The sequence below is a fragment of the Ictidomys tridecemlineatus genome, chromosome 9 (genome assembly GCF_052094955.1).
Source record: "Ictidomys tridecemlineatus isolate mIctTri1 chromosome 9, mIctTri1.hap1, whole genome shotgun sequence".
NCBI classification, from domain to species: Eukaryota; Metazoa; Chordata; class Mammalia; order Rodentia; family Sciuridae; genus Ictidomys; species Ictidomys tridecemlineatus.
In genome coordinates, this window is record NC_135485.1 from 35280958 (window position 1) to 35299382 (window position 18425).

The window sequence follows — 18425 nt, forward strand, 5'->3', positions numbered from 1 at the left end:
CTGCTCCTTTATCCAAGAAGGTCATCTAGTGTGGCTGCTGTTAAGCATCACAGTGATATTCTGATTTCATGAGTATAAAATAAGATTATATGTTTCGTATGGTGACAATAAGACAATAACAGAACATAAGCCTACAGAAAACCTATCCTATATCGACTCCCTATTGTTATCTAATCCTTTTTCTATTTCAGTTCTTATAAATTGCACTGCCATAAAATGCAGTGTGGCTGTTCAAATGTTAATACTTTGTTGATTTCTTATAACTCCATAGGATGATTTAACTGGGGAGATATCCTATTATTTGTGATGAATGATGCATTATTGGAGAATTTTTATCACAAAAAAGTCACCCAACTGGAAATCATTTCCTTGAAAGATTAGAACATAGTTGAAAATAAATAATAACTTTTATTCTTTTTTTGAGTTAAAAAACTAAGAAAACATAAACACTTAACATGTTGTTGTTAAAAGTAAATGGCGTCACTATTCAGTGATTGTGACCCAAATCTGGAAAAATAGTAAAATAATAAGGGAAGTCATTATTTCTGACATTATGATCTCAAAGCTTAAGCCAAGAAAACAAAAACTATATTCACAAAAAATCAAATTGGAATAAGACAAGAACAACAAATGCTATTAAGCACTTGCTCCAAAGAATATTATGCAAAAATGAATTTATAAAATGTAGTCAAAAGCCATAATCAAATTATTCATTTTAGATTCCATGAAGTTTCTAATGACAAAGATGGTCCAATTACAAGTAGCTATACATTTAAAGACCTGGGATCAGCCAAGTTAATTTTGATTAAAAATACAAAACATGACATAAATTGGATAGAACTTTAAAAGCCACTTTCTTTGGTTAATTGTTGTCCCATAATGTGAGAGTAACAAATTTTGTCAAGGTATCCAAAATACCTCAATAAACAGCTCCTGACAGCTAACAGTTAACTGGGAGAATCCAAATAGTTCTGATCTACATTCAGTGAACCTGATTCTCAAACAGAAATTGCTCATTTATCTAGCAATCAGCCAAGATATTTTTTACTTCAATCTCTAAAAGAAATAAAAGAGAAAATGAAAGGTTTGTTTGATGGTATAGGCAATAAAGTAAAAGCGTTAGAGAATTCTAAGGTCCAATTCTTTCTTTGGTACTGGCCTGCTGTTTTGATAAGGGAGTAGTCTCTTAACAACTCTGACTTTCAATGTTCTTGTCTGAAAAGAGCAGAAAATGTTCCTTTCCTAACTGGGATCTTTTTCCCAGAATTATATGACAAATAGGTTTGACATGCCTGATACAGTATACGGTGTACTGAAGTGCTCAATAACTGCTATTTTAATTATTTTCTCATCATTATTACTACATAGATTTCAGTGCATGAAATGAGAGTGTTCTTAGGTCTTAAATGGTCATAACTGAATTAAGGAAATATTTCCATGTCCTTGCCAAAACTTCAAAATTAAAAATTAGAAAAAGATTTTTTTTAAATGTTTACTTTTAATTCTGTCCCTGTGTCCTCACTACAAAGAGACAGTAGTTCATCCACATTGATTATACTTAACCAGCCTACCTATATTCCTGAAACAACTTCTCAGCCTGCCTCTAGACTAGAAGGAGTATGGCTGTCTAATTTTCCTTGCCCTGATTTATTAATGTATTTTGCTTCAGTCACTTTCCTAATTGGCAGTGGGCTGACTGGGATGGGACTCTGACAGCAGCAGGGAGAGGGGTGGCTGTTGGGCTGGCAGCTTGCATCTGATTAGCATGTGCTGTCTGATGCCAAAGTCAATTCTGGGATGCCAGGTGTGCCTCCTGTTAGCACTCTGCAGCCCATGCCTTCTGGAAAACAGGGATTGGGACTCAGTTTTGCTGATATTATTTCTGCCCTGTATAGGCTTTCTGCTCATTATTTTTACATCCTGCTACTGTCCAAGCATTCTATTTCCACTGTGGCATTCTTCCTAATTTCCAATTAAAATTATGTCTCCTTTTAAGGTTGCCTCGATTCTTTAGCCTGGACAAACTGAAGCTATGCTCAAGTGACTTTCTGATATTTTTTTCTCTTTGTTTTTTCCAGTGTTTATGGGATGCCTTCTCCTATCTCAGCATGCCCTGGTCCATAAGCTTCAAATTCAGATGTCCACAGGGACTTGGAAAGAAAAATCAATCAGTAAGGTAAGCAACAGAATGGAAAGGGCAAGCTAAAGATTGTGGATCAAAAGGGACTCTATTCAGTCTCAGCCAAGGGTTGCCATGCAAGAATATAAATCACCATTTTACCAGATCTTCTGAGTTTTTGATCACCTTCTTAATCAATGGAAAATAGTGCATGTGTATGCATGTGTGTATGTGTCTACATATATAATAATCTTTCTATCATCATTATCCTTCAAGTCCCAAGTCCTATGTATGGTATTAGCAATCCATCCAGATATAAGAAATAAAAGAAGTAGTCTTGTCTAAAGCTACTGAAGATTATGAGGCAAGGGGAAAGGAATTTAAATTCAAGAAAAAACACATACACAGAAACACACACACAAAAAAAAACCTACTTGAATCTACAGCACATTCAAGAGGATCCTTGCTTCTCAGGAAATAAACTTACTTGCAGCTTGTTAAATGAATAAAATAATATGTATGTCTATAAATATACAAGTTTACATAAATTTAACTAAATGAGATTGAAGAAGTCCTTTACATATATAGTTTCAAGTATCTTGTTAGCATCAATATAAGGGAGATAACATATGTATGACATTAATTTACAGTAGAGCAAACACTGAGTATAGAGAGGTCATACAATGTTCTCATGCTAAGAGTCATAAGTGATGCTAGTTCTCTTTATTCCTGATATAATATTCTTTCATTCATGTGGTTAAGTCCTCAGTAGTGTTGCTCGTTTTATTATTGAAGAAAAATTTCTGTATTCCCTACTTCAGCCCATGATTATTGTTGTTGTTATTATCATGAGGATTATGAAGATGATGGTGATGATGATGCTGGGGATAGAACCTAGAGCTTCATGCATGTGAGGCAAGCACTGTACTACTGAGCCACATCCCCTGGCCCCATGGTTATCTCTTTATTAAACACTATAGTAATGTAATTATTGAGGATTTTCCTTCCTCAAAGATGACTTATTTCTCAAAAGTCGTAAATGGGATATTCTCCTTTTTCCTCCACCAGTTTTCTGGCCACATCGTGTACATAGTTATGATTCAAATAACAGTTACCTAAACCTATTTCTTGAGTAGCTTTCCAGAACTCTATGAAGAAGCACATTTTAACTCACTGTTTCCACTGTAAACAATGTATTTCTAACTTGAAATATTTGATTGGACATGCTAGGGAGGGAAAGGAATGCTGTGGACTAGGACTAATGTGATAAAGGGATTTTCACGATGATGAGGGAAACAGGACAAAAGAGGTAAGGAAGGGGAATAAATGTAGAAGAGTAGAGACAATATCAACAAAGGTATAAAGGACACAGATAAATTTAGGAATTAAAATAATAAGCTAATGATTAGATAATTAATATTTTACCTTATATACTGTATGTTGAGCAATGAGTCCTAACCTTATTCAAAGAGAGGTCTAGGCTTTGTCCTTGGTTTCTGGAAGGTAACCTTTTGGCCTTGAAATGTCATCTGGTATGAGAAGATTTGCTTGGAGGCATCTGGCCAGCTGGATAGAACAACTTCTGAAGAATTGAAACCTGAGGTCAGCCTAGTTTACTGTGCCCCAGTGACAGAGCCAAGATGCAGGTAGGCTTCCCTGGCTGGCAACACTGTGTTATAATACATCAGAGCTAACAAGGTAACGCCATCCATGACTCACAGGGACAGGATAATGGAAGCTCCATATCTATAGCTTTTCCCAAATGAGGTGCTTTTTCCTTTCAATGTAGCTAACCTGTATACTTTTCCCTAAATAAACTACAACCATGGGTATAACAATTCTCAGTGAGTAATCTGAAATATTCCAGTGAACTGTGAAAAGAAAAGGTGATTTGAGAGCCCCCAGAACCTACACTTAGTGTCAGAGTGATGCTGACCCTGTGGCTTATGTTCCCTCTAAATTTCATAGTTGACTTGTTGATACATGATTTTAATTTTTTACCCAATATTCATTCCATCCTTTGGAGATAGTTCTCCATGTTCTTATGACTACTTGCCTGTTGTACACGTTTAGTCTATGTGGATTTAGTCTTGCTCATCTAAGTCTTGATAAATTCATAAAAGTGTGTGTTTGCCTTTCTCATATATATATATATATATATATATATATATATATATATATATATGAATGTATTACCTTTCTACAATCTAACTATATAAAATCATTTTCCTTTTAATTATTTATTGTCTGACACCAGTACCAGTGTTTTGATTTTTAAATTATAAATTCTAGTAGTAGAAAACCCCTTTTCATTTCTCTGCCTTTTTATTTATTTTTCTTTTCTGTGTCACAGTGATGTGTTATTCCATATGAAGAATCATATTAAATGAAATAATATTTACATTATTAAAAATATCTCACAGAAATGTCTCTCTACATATATTCAAATCTTCCTGAATTCAAATACATGTTTAACAATAAAGTTTTACTGAATTCCACTGTTATAAAAAATGGAATCTTCTTTCCCTATCCTTTAAGTTACCTAACTCTTTATGCCACTATGCCAGAAACCTAAGGATCATGTATGATAAGTAATTTCAGCCACTTTGATGAAGACACTTATTAATTCTAAGAACATATAGTTGCATGATTCTGCTTCAAACTACACTATAATGTATAAATAATAATTTTCTTATATTTTGGGGGATGCAAATATCTTATTTTATCCATCATGCATTAGTTCATTGTAATGTTAATATTAACTGAGAACCTATTATTTAACATACATCCTTCTTAAGCTTATCAGTTAAAACGTATATGAGAGGGGGGATATCTTCTTTCCTGAAATTTAAATTCTAGTCAGGGAGATAGAAATTAAACAAAATATGGGCAGGGTATGTGGCTCAAGCGGTAGCGCGCTCGCCTGGCATGCGTGCGGCCCGGGTTCGATCCTCAACACCACATACAAACAAAGATGTTGTGTCCGCCGAAAACTAAAAAAATATATATATATATATATATATATATATATATATATATATATATATATATTAAAAATTCTCTCTCTCTCTCTCTCTCTCTTTCTCTCTAATAAAAAAAATTAAACAAAATATGTTGTCTATAGAGTATTGGAGGATGATACATGTAATGGAGAAAATAAATAGAGGTGCCAAGAGTCAGAATCAGGAAAATGCTTGCAATTTCAAGTCAGGTTATCTGATATAGCTCTTCAAAAATATGGTAATTCGGAAAAGCCCTAAAGAGGCAAAAAAGAGAGCCACTCAAATATCTAGGGACAGAGAAGCCCAGAAAGAGGAAACACAAAAAAATGGTGGGCGAATGCCTGGCATGTTCATGAATAAAAGGTCAGTGTGGATGCTAGTGATAAGGTTAGGGATGGGCAGAGAAGCAGAAGATGAGCTTGGATGTGGAGGGAGTTCACATTATATAAGGATTTACTGATTTTAGATAGACCTTTGTCTTGTACTTTATGGATACGGGTGAGCCAGTGAATAGCATGGAGCATAGGTATGACATTATCTGTTTTGGAGTTTGAAAGAATCATCCTAGTTGCTGTACTAGTAACAGACTTACACCAAAATGGAAGCAAGAGTTAAGAATATAATGCAGCCAGTTGGGGTGATTTGTAATCCCAGAAGCTGGGGAGGCTGAGGCAGGAGGATTATGAATTCAAAGCCAGCCTCAGCAAAAGCAAGCCACCAAACAATTCACTGAGACCCTGTCTCTGAATAAAATACAAAATAGGGTTGGGGATGTGGCTACATGGTCAAGAGCCCCTGAGTTTAATCCCCAGTACCTTACCCCCCCCCCAAAAAAAAAAGAGAGTCTAATGCAGCCAGAATTGATGGCACACTTCTATAATCCTGACAACTTGGGAGGCTAAGGCAGGAGAATTACAAGTTTGAGAACTGGCCAATGGAGTAAGAACTATTGAAGATTCTGACTGGAATAGATTTGGTAGAGTAGCACATGTTTACAAGGGTTTGTGAGACCATAGGAGGAGATTTATATTTTCAAGCAAAATCTACTCAAAAGGTTAAAATGAGATCAGCTGGTATCTAGGGAATTAGTGGAGAATTAGTGGGGATTTTATTTGATGATTAGGTGACATGTTAGTCAGCTTTTCATCACTGTGTCCAAAATACACAAAAAGAACAACTTTGAGGTAAAAAAGTTACTTTTGCCTCATGGTTTCTGAGGTTTGGTTCATGGTTGGCCTACCCTATTCTCTGCACCAATGAAGCAGCAGAACATCACAGCAACAGGGCATGGTGGGGTGGGGTGCGGGGGGGGGGGGAAGAACTGCTCTGCTCATGGAAGCCAGAAAGCATACAGAGAGAAAGAAGCCACAGGGAAGATGGATCCTTCCAGAACATGACCCCAGTGAGCCACCTCCCTCAGTCATGCCCCAACTGCCCAGAGTTATGACCTAGTTAGTCAATTCAAGCTAGAATGGACTGAAAAACTTATACTTCTCATAATCTAATCATTTCCCTCTACATATTCCTGCATTAACATAGGAGGTTCTGGGGGACACTTCATATACAAACCATAACATTAGGCCTCAGTCCCACAAAAGCTCATGTCCACCTCACAATGAAAAGTGCTTTTGTCCATTGCCCAGAGCTCCCATAGACTTAACAGTTCTAGCATTGCCCCGAAGTCCAAGTATATAGTCTCATCTGATACCAAAGTCAAACTTTTGGGTGTAAGCCCCTGCAGAAATTAAAAGCAAGTTACTTATGCCCAACATATAATGGCACAAAGTAAACATTTCCATTTTTGAAGGGATGAGTAAGGGAATAGAAACTCAGCCGGTCAAACAAATCCTGTAGCTCCATACAAGGCATTTGGGGCATGTGGTAGCAAGATGGGATCTTCAAAGGACTTGGGCTGCCACGTCCTTTTGCCTTTACTGACTACAGACAGTGGGGCCTTTCTCTTACCCTGGCTCTGTCCTGAGCCAACAGCTTTCCTTTGCAGACATTTCATTTTATTGGCATTTTTTAATCCCTTGGGGTATTTATTCCAACTTTGCCTTCTTCAACTTTACAGCTTCACCCACAGACCTCTCAAGGAAACCCTGCAGGGATTCCAACACTAATACATGTTGCCTGGCCTCCCAGTCCTTCCTTTGAAAATTTGATGTAAGCCTCCATGATCCCCTAACTCCAGAATCCTTGGTTTCTGCAAAACCAGCAACACATGGATGATGTCAAGTCCATGGCCAGCTCAAACTGTAGCCAAGGCCGCTTTGACCATTACTGCTGTGGCTTCTCAGTGTCTGGGGAGCCAAGCCAGGTGATAAAACATTCTGAGCATTCCTGTGTGAATAGGGTGCCCCAAGGTCTCATTTAAAATGAATTTTTATTTTTACATCCTTGAGCTTGGGATGGTTGTGGTCTTGCCAATTTCTGATACACCCTAAATTCATCTTTCCTATCATCTCTGTACAAAGTACTTACCATTCCTTTAGTGGCTGTTATTTCCTTAATAAGCAGAACTTCTTTGGCTCCAGTTTTTCATGCATTTTTTTTCTGGCCAAACTGCAAGTCTTAAAAAGTCTTCTGCTATACTTTCTGCTCCAAATTTTCACAATAAATCATGCTAAAAACCAATAGTAATATTCATGCCACCACCTAAATGCTGTGCTGCCTTAAGATTTCCTCCACCAGATTAATTATTCCATCACTTCTAAACCTAACACAAAGTCTAAGGACATAGGCAAGTTCTTTGCCAGAATATAACTCGAATGGCCCATCAGGAAATTCCCATATGAAACCTCATGAACAACATCTTTACCATCTGCATTCTGATTGACATTCTTGTCTTCTGAGATCCCACCAAAATTATGCATTAAGCTCTGCTTACAACATTCTAATTATTTTCTATCTTCAACCTTTTTCAAACTCCTCCCATAAACCAGTTCCAAAGGCTTTTGAAATACATGGTCAAATTAGTCATAGCCAGAACCCCTACTTCTAGTAACAATTTCTCTGTTAGTCAGCTTTCACATGTGTCAAAAATACCTGACAAGAACAACTTAGAGGAGAAGGGTTTATTTATCTCACATTTTCAGAGATTCGTTCCGTGTTGGCCTATGGCATTGCTCTAGGTCCAAGGTGAGGGTAGAAAATCATGTTAGAACATGGGAGAGGGATATGGCTCACTTCATGGCAGATAGGCAGCAGAGAGAGAGAGAGAGAGAGAGAGAGAGAGAGAGAGAGAGGGAAAGGGACCACAAGCACAATGAACCCACCCAGGCATGCCTCCAGGAACCTAGCTCTCCTAGCCATTTTCCCTTGCCTATAGTTACCACCCAGTTAGTTCATTTAAACTAGGGTGGATTGATTAGGACACAGGGTTCATAATCTAATCAAATTACCTCTGAATATTCATGCATTAACACAGGAGCTTTAGGTAGACACACCATAACCCAACTATAACAGGTAATTATTGACATATTTGTCTTTCTACTAGGGATAACTGAGTGAGGAAGAGAGAAGTGAGGACTGCTGGAATAATGGTCTTAAGTAGGTGAAAGGAGATGCCTTCTGGTGCACAGATGAATGGGTTGGCTACATACAGAATCATACTTAAACAGGGCATGTTGAAGGCAGCCTCCAATTCTGCTTTCCTTTAGAACAGTATTTTACTTCCACTTTCATATCGACAATCCACACTTGCTAAAGGAATTACCTGTGACTCAAGCCATGCTAACAAATGGGTAACTGGCTAGGCACGAGCATGTGAACCATATCTAACCAATAAAATTCATTTATGGAATTTCAGCACAATATAAATATCTAAGATGTTCTTTCTTGTGGATGCTTATACATACAAATTCATGATTAATAGCAATTAAGTTAACAGGCATAAGACAATTTGACTTGGATTTCATTTCAACTTTCAACTCAGGAAGCTTTTACTAAAACTGAACCGGTACTGGTATATTTTGCTTAGATAATAAAATGCCAAAGATTTAAAAATTCTCCTCAAGCAAAACCACTGATAATATGATGTTAAAGAAGCTCTATTTCTGCCCAAAGCTATCCTCTTCAGAGGTTCATAGAATTCCTAGCTCCTGAAATTGGCCACCTTGCAATGTGATTATAACTATTCAAACTGAAACAAGATTTGACCATCCTTTACCTGTGTGATGAAAAAAAGAAAGAATTATGTATCCAATAATAAACAATCAAAATAACAGCAAATACTTACATAGTACTTCTTCTGTGGACCAAATTTGTACTAAGTGCTCAATATGTGCATGAACCTGAGTGCAAACACAAAATTCTCTAAAGTGCCTAATGAGGAAGATATTATATTAACCCAGAATTATGGAGGATGAAACTAAAGTACAGATAGGTTAAGAAATTTACTAGAAATCACAGTTTCATAATTTAAAAAGCCAGGATTTTACCAAGATACTCTAGCTCTAGAATTTGTGTTCTAAATCTGTTCATAGCTTACAAAGCAACAACCATTTTCTTTATTGTGTCAGAAACCACAAGCTACCAATGTAATATGAGCTAAACCCAAAATACCATAACACTGAAATTGCTCAAGCTGGCAATTGTTCAGAGCCTCTGGTGATAAGATTGTTAGACCACTGTATTGGGAGGGATTCAGGAAATGGCTCATTATATGACTAGCAGAAAATTACAGGTTTTCTACCTTTCTTTATTTACTTTTTCCTATTTCTTGGAATATGAATCTAATGACTGGACTACTAACAGACTTTTTGGCCTATGAAGCAAAATCAGAAGCTAAGGACATCAAATAGAAAAAAAATGGATACTAAGTACCTAATGGCCACCTGCTTATGGATTCCTTTTACCTAGGAGTATATTCAAGTCAGTATATTTGTGTTCTCTAATATAAAAAGTCAAATTGAATCAGGAAAATCTGTGGAACTCAGAAGAAAAAAAATCATCAATCCAAACACATTCACTTTGGAGTTTTAATTATTCCAAAATTTATATAAGACATGCTGCTAGTGTCTTCACATATGCCTTGAACTTTGTATGCAATAAACCATTTGAACTCCCTGTTCTTTTTCACCAAACGCCTACACCCTAACGGATGTCTGTTATTTGATTTTAGTTTTATTGGAAAAAATATTATCTGCTATACACTGACTATAATAGTGTGTCAAAAATACAGGGAAAAATTCATGTATACTTATTCAACAATAAAAAATGATTTGGCTTCAAATATAGAGACAGTAATTTTCGCAAATTCTTCACAATTATTTCTAATTTATAGGAAGTTCTGAAGAATGTCAAACAACTGAAAGGACCAGAAGCCACAATTTCATAAAATCAGCTGTACCTCAAAATGAGATTTGTATATTGTGAATGTGTTATTTACTCTTTCCAGCCTTGAAAGCACAACACCCGAAGAATAAGATAAAAGTATTCCCAAGTGCTTTCTTACATTGGCAGCAGAAAGCAAATACCTCATCATGAAGGGAGCTGTGTTTGTTTTCTGTTCAAGGATGTTTGCAAGCCCCTAGAGCAGTGCTGACAAATAGATGCTCAGTAAGTATTTGCCAGCGTGGAATGAATAGGGAATAGTCGCTGAGAGGAAGTCAATGGAGGCTTTTATCATTGCAAGATGCAAGGACAGTCTCTTTGAATTAATATCTTTGAAAGACATCAGGCTGGGTCAGTATAACCACAAAATAAATACAACATACAAAAAATGAATAGAAAAAAAATCCAATATAATGGAGCAAATTCTATCATCTCAAGGGATGTACACACATTCAAGTTTCAACTTCTTTGCCTAATCTCGTTTACTCTATTTTCTTATTCTATTCACATCATGAAGGCCAGAAAGACCTCAAAAGTTGAAAATTCAACATCAGTCTCTCAGAGTATACTAATTTCTTCACAGTAGTAGTTTTTTTGTTTTGTTTCATTTTTCTGTATTTTGTTTTGTCTACCACATGAATGGATTACCCAAAGCCTTGGACCAGGGGAAGGCTAGATGTTGTAGTCATCTTTCACCAGGGAAAGAGGCTGTAAATGTGCCTGCGAATTTAAAGTGATAAATTTCAAGAGAGCAGAAACTTTGACTAGGTAACTGCTGGGCATCATGCAGGTGATGTTCATGCACACAATGAAGCAGAAAACAGTGAAGGGTGTTTGAGTGTGTACAATAAGGAAGTTGGATAACTTAAAGGTTTCATTTCAGGCAGGTCTTCGCCTTTTTGTCTTTCGGTAGTTCCAACCCACACAAATATACCAATATTCAAGCAGAGTTAAATTTATAACAAGCTTTACACGGAGCAACTTGGACAGGTTATACATCATGTTTCCATTACCTAACTATCTCAATTTACTTGAAAGGAGGACTTTCCAGTTCTTAAACCTACATTGTAAACAGTGCATATAAAGTTTGTGCATGCAAATATTGGCCTGGATTCTTAATTTTACATTGTATTTATCACCAATCTCTAAAATTATTTGTAAATATATTGTAGTTAAATGTGGCAGCAGCCGCTATACTAACACCTTTTGCTGATTCAAAGTTAAATATTTACTTATCTATTTATCTCTCCTCTGTATTTGAGTAGGTAGAATCTTCTATTGGCTTCTTTGAAAATATGCATCTATACAGTTATGCTATGATTATCTTTTTTTTAATCATAGTAACCATTTTATTTTTTTAAGCATTACAATTCTTATAACACATATAGGGCACAATTTTTCATATCTCTGTATATAAAGTATGTTCATGCCAACTTATGCCATTGTGCAGTAACTTTGTTGGGTTTTTTTTTACATTACTATTCTTAATACACATATATACCACAAATTTTCATATCTCTGTTTGTATATAAAGTATGTTGACACCCAATTCAAATCTTCATATATGTACTTTGTATAATGATGTCCATCACATTCCACCATCCTTGCTGTTCCCCTGCCTCCTCCCTTTTCCTCCCACCCCTCTTTCCTATCTAGAATTCATCTATTTCTCCCATGCTCTCCCTCTCCTACCCCACTATGAGTCAATCTCCTTATATCAGAGAAAACATTCGGCATTTGTTTTATCTTGATGCAATATTTCATTTTCCTTATAACTTTTATTGAATGAAGAGTGAATTATTTTATCTAGCTTGTTATACATTTACATGTTAGTCTTTCTGCAATATCACTTATGCCCCAGTAATTTCCTGCTTTTCATTACTACATAATTATTCTCTAAATGTTTTTCCTGTCTTATTTTTGCTCTGAAAATCATGATGTCTTATTTTTCAAGTAATCTAAAAAGTTTCTGTTGTTTTGGTTACATCAACTTTTGTCTTTGAGTAAATAATTTGCAAAATATGATGGAAGATTCCACATAGTCTTAATTCTAAAAAAAAAAAAAAAAAGCAGCAATGATACAGGGCTGGGGTTGTAGTCAGTGGTAGAACATTTGCCTAGCGCATGTGAGGTGCTGGGTTGGATCCTCAGAACTACATAAAGATCAATAAACAAAATAAAAGATATGTTTTTAACTAAAAAAGTTTTAAAAATCAATGATATGAAAATCCAACACTATTTTTTCTTTAAACTCATGACTTTTCACAATTACTTAACTGCAAAGAAATTCACATAACATACAATTAACCATTTAAAAGTATATAATTCAATGGCATTGAATGCACTCACAATGATCTGATACCACCGTCTCTCCAGTTTCAAAATATTTTTAATCACCCCAGAGGAACACATTTCTCCAATAAATTAGCATTCTCTGTTGTAGAACACCCATCCACTGGCCTCCAGTAAACCATTTTCTGTTTCTATGCATTTACCTATTATGGATAATTCATTTTTATAAAAAGGAACAATACAGCATTTATTGGCTGGCTCCTTTCATTTGGCATAAAGTTCTCAAGTTTTTTCATAAAATTCCATGAGTCAGTATTTTAATCATTTTATGGATAAATTATATTCCAGTAGGGTTCTATACTACATTTTATGTATTCATTCACCTGATGATACAGATTTGAGATATTTACACCTTCTGCTAGAAATGGTATTGATATAAGCATCTAGTTACATATTTCAGTGTGAACATATATTTTCATTACTCTTGGAGACATACCAGGAGGTGGAATTTAATGAATCATAAGGTTATTTTTTGTTTAACTTTGTGAGGAACTCACCAACTGTTTCAAATTCCCACCAGCAACATATAAAGGTTGCTATTTCTTTCTATCCTGCAATACTTATTGTTTTCCATGCCAAAAAATATTATTGCAGTCACTCTAGTATAAAATATATTTCACTGTGGTTTGAATTTGCATTTCCTTAAAGACCAATGACATTGTACATGATTTTACATGCTTGCTATTTGTATTTTTGGTGGGAATGTAAAGGTGATTCATGCTAATTGTTCTGCAAATATTTGATAGAATTCACTACAGAAGGCTTTTAGTCCTAGACTTGCTGGGAGGTTTTTAATTACTCATTAAATCTCTTCATTATCATAAGTGTATTGATGATCTATTTCTTTTTCCCAACAGGATTACTAATTTTTATTTTTCTAGGGATGTTTCCATTTCTTCAAGATTATCTAATTTGTTGGTACACAGTTGTCATATTATTTTCTGTAAAGTTGTTAGTAAAGTGTTCACTGATTTCAGTTTTTGAGTTTTTCCATTTTTTTCTTAGTGTAGCTGAAGGTTTGTTAATTTTGCTAATATTTTCAGAGAACCAACTTTTGGATCTGTTTACTCTCACTGTTGTTTTTTCATTTTATATTTTATTTGTTTCTGCTCTAATCATTATTTCTTTTGCTCTGCTGGATTTATGTTCAGTTTGTTCTTATTTTTTTCTATTTTCTTAAAGTGTAAAGATAAGTTATTAATTTGAGGTCTTCTTTTTTTAATGTAGGTACTTATTACTATAAATTTTCCTCTGAGTACTGCTTTCACTGAATTCCACAAGTTTTGGTATATTGTGTTTTTATTTTAATTTATCTCAAGGTAACTTCTGATTTCCTAATTGACTGATTATTTCACTAATTGATTAAGTGTGTTTTTGGATTTCCACACATTGGTGCATGTTCCAGTTTTTCATTCTGTTATTGATTACTACAGTCATTGCAATGTGTTGAGAGAAGAGACCTTATGTAATTTCAATCTTTTTCAGCTTATTGAAAATTATTTTATAGCTTTAAATATGGTCTCTCTAGGAAAATATTCCACATGTACTATGTAACCAATTTTGTTGTGTTGTGATTTCTTTTATTTCACTGCATTTTCAGTGTGTGTTTGTTATTTTTATGGTTTGCATATAAGGTGTCCCCCAAAAGCTCTTAGGTTAATGCAGGAAGTGAGATGATTAGATTATGAGAGCTGAACTGAATCAGTGGATAAATCCATTTGATGGATTAATATTTTGAATAGATTACTAGGTGACAACTGTGACTACAATAGTTAGAGGAAATGTGTCCCTGGGGGTATCCTTGGGGACTATATCTTTTATCTTCAGGTTCTCCTGCTCTCTCTGCTTCCTGCTTTCCATGAACTGACACCTTTCCTCTGCCATGCCCTTTCTCCATAATGTCCTGCCTCTTCTAACATCCAGAGCAATAGAATCAGCTGTCCTTGGACTGAACCTCTGAAGCCATGAGTCCCAAATTAAGCATTTTTTGCTCTGATTGTTCTTGTCGGGTATTTTGACCATACTAATAAAATCTGACCAACAGGCATTTTCACTCTGCCCATATTAATTTTCTATAACTGGGTCCATCTCTTTGTTAAATTTCTTTGTTCACATCTCCTACATGTTCTGTTAGTTCTTCTAACATGACTTCTTACAGATACAGTCTGTATACATTTATATGTTTATCTGACTTCATTCTGCTTTGTTGTATACAAAAGAGTAGAAACATTTGTTTATGCTTAGAGTTGAACATATTCTTATTTTCTGATACTATTCCTTTAGTAAATTTAACATTGAGGAGTTGTCCATTGCCACAGATAACTTAATTTCTCCTCCATTCAGTTATATGTTATGCATTCATGGTATATTTTATAGCATTTATGATGTTCCAAGCTCTATGGTAATAACTGTATGTAGAAATTCTCTGAAGACCAGGACATGTTTGTAAACAGAAAAAATGTAATAAAATGTGATCAGTGCCACAATATTAACACATAAAGCACCACAAGAGAAAGATGGAGCTTTTTAGAACTCTTTGGCACATTGATGGGCGCAAACATCAATGTATTAATATATCATATTACTTCATGTTGAAAATTATGTATCCATTCAAATTGAAGGCCATTGTTCTCTTGAAATTTCCTACAAAATCTTACAAGCTCTAAGTTGCATTTCTATAATATAGTGTCCCTATATTGTTTCTTCAATGCACAGCTTTTAAAGAACCATATATATTATGAATATTGTTCTATATAATTAAACTAGTGGTTATTCAAATATCAATCACTTATTCACTGAGCACAAAATATTCAATAAAGCATGTATGTGGAAAGCAACCAACTTATATAAAACACCATGTAAATTTATTTCAATTTCTGTATAATGAACTAGAATTACTTGATCATAAGTATGTGATATTAGCGCAAAAAATGGTTGGCATTGTAGTAGTAGATGTTAATAATCCTAAGTCATATTTTATTTTTCAGATATATCCTGAATTAAAATTCATATTTGAAATATTTCTATTTTCATATATAGGTGAGTACATTTTAAAGGAAATATTGATTTTTTATTTCATTCTCCATTCTTTCATCTTATCCTGCTTGTTTACTATATATATGTTGTGTTTGTTTAGTTCTTTCTAAAATTTTTCCATCAAATCTAATCTGCAAAATGTTCTGCTATAAGGGCTGGGAGTGTAGCTCAGTGGCAGAGTGCATACATATCATGTGTGAGGTGCTGGGTTTAGTTCCCAGCACTGAAAACAAACTCATACACACACACACACACACAAAAAAAAAAAGTTCTGCTATTAATAATGTATAACTTGTTTGCAATTTTAACACGTTATTGCTTGAGATGATTTGTAATATAAATCATGTTTATAATTAGTGTTACAGTCTCTAATAAAACGTGTTCCTCTAATAATGTAATAATGTAAGGTGTTTTTCCAAGATTAAGAAACATCTGTGTGTTTGTTAAGTAGGCCAAGATTTGTAAAGAGGAAAGCACTAACACTGCCCATCTGGGACCCATTATTCTAGGGATAGGGAGGCACAGTTCCTCCTTGATGCCCACCCAGCCTGATCCCAAGCATTTTCTTTAGCTAATTGCTCATCTGAAATTCCTCCTCCTCCTATATCTTCAATCTTTTTTCTTCCTAACTCCTCCCCCTTAAAAGAGAGTCAAGAAGGCAACATAATGTAGTTGAAGAAACATAAGCTTTGCAATAAGTTTCTGCTTCCAGGACTTGGGGAAGATACTTCAAATTTTAAAGACTCTTCTCTCTAAAAGGGAGATGTTAAATTCTACTTCAAGATCAACATAAGAAGTAAAGAAGTACGTGACATGCCTAACATTTAGTTTGGCATAAAGTATTGCCCTGCTTTTCAAATTTCCATGTTAATAATGATATATTCATGATAATTATGGTTTAACAATAACAACTACCCACTTGTCTCTTTTGATAACTTAATCTTTCTCCTCTTCAAATTTTAATGTGCATTCAGCTCCTTATTTTTCTACTTCTCATTCCCATTTTAATCTGCTTTTAGTTCAGAGCAACTTTTCTCATTTAATTCATTAGTATTAGTAAGCTTCTACTACTCAAATTTCTTTAATGCAGTTTGTACTTATTTGTATTGATATAATACCATATATCCAAAATGGCCATGTGTGTGTATGTATATTTGATATTTCAATTTTATTGTCTTCTGACTTCCTAATTTTCTGATCATTCCAGCTTTCTTAAATTTTCTAAATCCTGCCATTTTAATAATTTTAAGGATGCTGTCCTCTCATATCTCATTCAACCACCTATTTAATCTGGGAGACAAGTTCTAGACAAGTTCTGTAATTTCTTTCAGCTCGTAGCTAATGAATACCATGATTTTCAACAGCCCCTACTATTCATTTATGCTCCATATACTTATTTCTATTGGTCTACTAGACATCAAATTGATATTACAAAGGACTTCAAAATACACATAACTCAAACTATATTCATTTTCTCTATTTCTCATTTTCTTTAGTTTTATTAATGGCATCATTATTCACTTAAAATGGCCAAGAAAAAAACTGAAAAATATTCTAAAATATTTTTTTATGTAGTTGCTATATATTTCACCAAATCTATTGATTCTCTTCCCTAGCCTCCTTTCATCCAATCCCCCTTCCTTTGTTGCTCTGTCTTCTTGGGAGTAACAATTATGTCTCATCTGGATTATGTCAGTAGTCTCCTAACCTTGCAATCTGCCTTTGGTTACTTCCATATTCCAACTCATCTTCCCGAAAGATGCCCTATCTTCCTAAAGTACAAGTAGGATCATATTAATGGCTAGAAGAATACCTTTATTTTGTCAACATAGATAAGATCTCCAGAATGAGTTCTACTGTATAGCACAGTGCCTATGTCTAACAATATTTTATAGTATATTTAAAGTTTGCCAGGAGTGTAAACTTATGTCATGTGTCCTTAGGCCCCCAACATGCGTGTTCACACACACATGCACACACACCAACAGTAATAAAGGAGGTAAGAATAAACTTTGGTAGGTTATAGATAGATCCATGGCCTTGATGGTGGTGATGGTTTCATGAGTGTGTATTAATTCCCAATCTCATTGAGTTGTATATATTATCTATGCATACCTTTGTACATGTCAATCATAATTCAATAAAGTAGGTAGAAAAAAAGAATAGTTTACAATTGTATAATACTTACTAAATGAAAAACATTGTTTTGAGAGCTTTACTGATACAGTCTCAAAACACTGTGATGATTTGTGTATCCCAAAAGATAAAAGCACATTCTGTTAATAGGGCCTATTGGGCCACTCTCATGTAGGCCTCAAACTAGCTTTCTCTCGACACCTTCGCTGACACAGAAGTAGTCATTGAATATGCCATGTTCTTACATCCCACAATGTCACTTCACCTCTACCTATTTATTTATTTATTTAGATACTAAGGATTGGATCCAGGGCCTTATGCATGCAAGGCAAGTGCTCTACCAACTGAGCTATATCCCCAGACACAATGCCTCTACTCTTTTTGGCGAGAATTCTTGCCCATATTATCTGCTTGGAAAATTCCTAAACATCCTTTAAGACTTA

The 18425-nt window shown here is 34.9% G+C and overlaps 1 protein-coding gene across 7 annotated transcripts in view; it reads right to left on the reverse strand.

Annotated features, from left to right (window-relative positions):
* The window catches only part of Gabra2 (gamma-aminobutyric acid type A receptor subunit alpha2), a 135045-nt gene that overhangs the window by 33383 nt on the left and 83237 nt on the right, over positions 1-18425 (reverse strand). The gene's annotated exons all lie outside the window — the stretch shown is intronic.